The sequence below is a fragment of the Enhydra lutris genome, unplaced genomic scaffold (assembly GCF_002288905.1).
Source record: "Enhydra lutris kenyoni isolate GAN:26980312 unplaced genomic scaffold, ASM228890v2 scaffoldscaffold32, whole genome shotgun sequence".
NCBI classification, from domain to species: domain Eukaryota; kingdom Metazoa; phylum Chordata; class Mammalia; order Carnivora; family Mustelidae; genus Enhydra; species Enhydra lutris.
In genome coordinates this window covers 10,106,563-10,108,492 of record NW_019154116.1, presented here as the reverse complement: position 1 = coordinate 10,108,492, position 1,930 = coordinate 10,106,563, and the positions used below count along the sequence as shown (strand labels likewise).

The 1,930-nt window shown below is 40.7% G+C and overlaps 1 pseudogene; it reads left to right on the top strand.

Moving 5' to 3' along the window:
* Positions 1 to 607: 607 nt before the first annotated feature.
* Positions 608 to 1,663, top strand: LOC111153411 (annotated as a pseudogene).
* Positions 1,664 to 1,930: the final 267 nt, after the last annotated feature.

Below are 1,930 nucleotides of genomic sequence, written 5' to 3'. Positions count from 1 at the left end.
CAACTTTGAGTCAATGCTTTCTCACCAACCTTCCTAAAATGCTTCCCAAACGAAATGTTTTTGACAGTTCTGTATTCAGACTGCTTATTCCCAGTTTCTGATGCCAGCAAACACCCTAGTGCTGAGACCACTTATAATTATAATGCTTATTAGTATTTTGTACTAATATCCCTTTCATCTGAAGAGTTTTAGGTACTTTATAATCACCACATAAGCCTCGAGTCAGAGACTCCAGCTGAGATCAAGGGGGAGCTGAAGAATAATATCTATCAGCAACTGAAGGAGGATTTAAGTTAGGAAAAACAAATTGCCAAGATTTTGACAGCGTTAACACCTGCTCCCTCTATGTCTGATTATTGATGTTCAAATCCACAGGTAGTCAGACTACATAGTGTTTTACCCTAGAACAGCAAACTCTTATGCTTAAGAAGCTAATGTTGCTCTGACCTAAGACACAGACCACACTTAAATGGGCACTATGTTTCTGGCCATATGATATTGCTTGAGCCACAACGCCATATTTTATTTCAAATATTTTAAGAAAATATAATTTCAAGAGGAGTTAAAAAGGAGCCATATATAATATAACATAACGCGGGGTCTTTGAAAATCTGATTTTGTTCTCTTCCAACGACATTTTAAATCCGGCTCCAGACAACGCTCCGCCCCTGCGGCTGCCCCAACCCGGACCGACACCCAACACCCCCACCTCCACCCTTCCCCCACCCCCACTCCCCCGGGCTGCCAAGTCTGCCACAGCAGAGGACATGAATGAGAACAGCAACGTAAAGGAATTTGCAGAGGGATCCAAGATCAACGCAAGCAAGAATCAGCAGGGTGAGAGCAAAATATTTACTGGAAGCTTGATCTGAGACACAAGCAAGAAAGATCTAATGAAATATTTGTCTCAATTTGGGGAAGTAGTAGACTATATTATTAAAACCGATCCAGTGACCAGAAAATCAAGAGCATTTAGATTGTGCTTTTCAAAGATGCTGCTAGTGTTAACAAAGTTTTGGAACTAAAGGAACACCAACTGGATGGCAAATTGATAGACCCCAAAGGGGCCCAAGCTTTAAAAGGGAAAGAACTGCCCAAAAAGATTTTTGTGGGTGGATTGAGCCCATATCCTTCTGAAGAACAAATTAAAGAATATTTTGGAGCCTTTGGAGAGACTGAAAATATTGAACTCCCCGTGGATACAAAAACAAATGAAAGAAGAGGATTTTGTTTTATCACATACACAGACAAAGAACCAGTAAAGAAATGGTTAGAAAGCAGATATCATCAAATTCGTTCTGGGAAGTGTGAAATCAAAGTCACCCAACCCAAAGAGGCATAAAGGCAGCAACAGCAACAACGAAAAGGAGCAAGAGGAGCAAGAGGTGGTCGAGGGGGTACTAGGGGTCGAGGAGGAGGTCAGGGTCAAAACTCGAACCAAGGATTTAGTAACTATTATGATCGAGGGTATGGAAATTACAGTAGTGCCTATGGTGGTGATCAGAACTGTAGTGGCTATGGCAGCTATGATTATACTGGGTGTAATAACTCTGGGAACTGTGGATATGGATGGGGACATGCAGACTACAGGGGCTAACAGAGCTCTTATGGCAAGGTATCTCAACGGGGTGGCAATCACCAAAACAATTACCAGCCACGCTAAAGGAGGACATTGGAGAAAACAGGAGGAGATTGCTAAAGTTAACCCATCTTACGGGACGACATTAAAGATTGGTCTTCTGTTGATCTAAGATGATTATTTTGTAAAAGACTTTCTAGTGTACAAGGCACAACTGTGTTCAACTATATATGGCCACCAATTAATTTTCTTCGTTTTTACTTTGTCTTTTGCTACTGTGTTATGATTCGATGTGGATTTGTGTTTATACACATTTTATTTGTATGATTTCATGTTAAACCTCAAATAAAT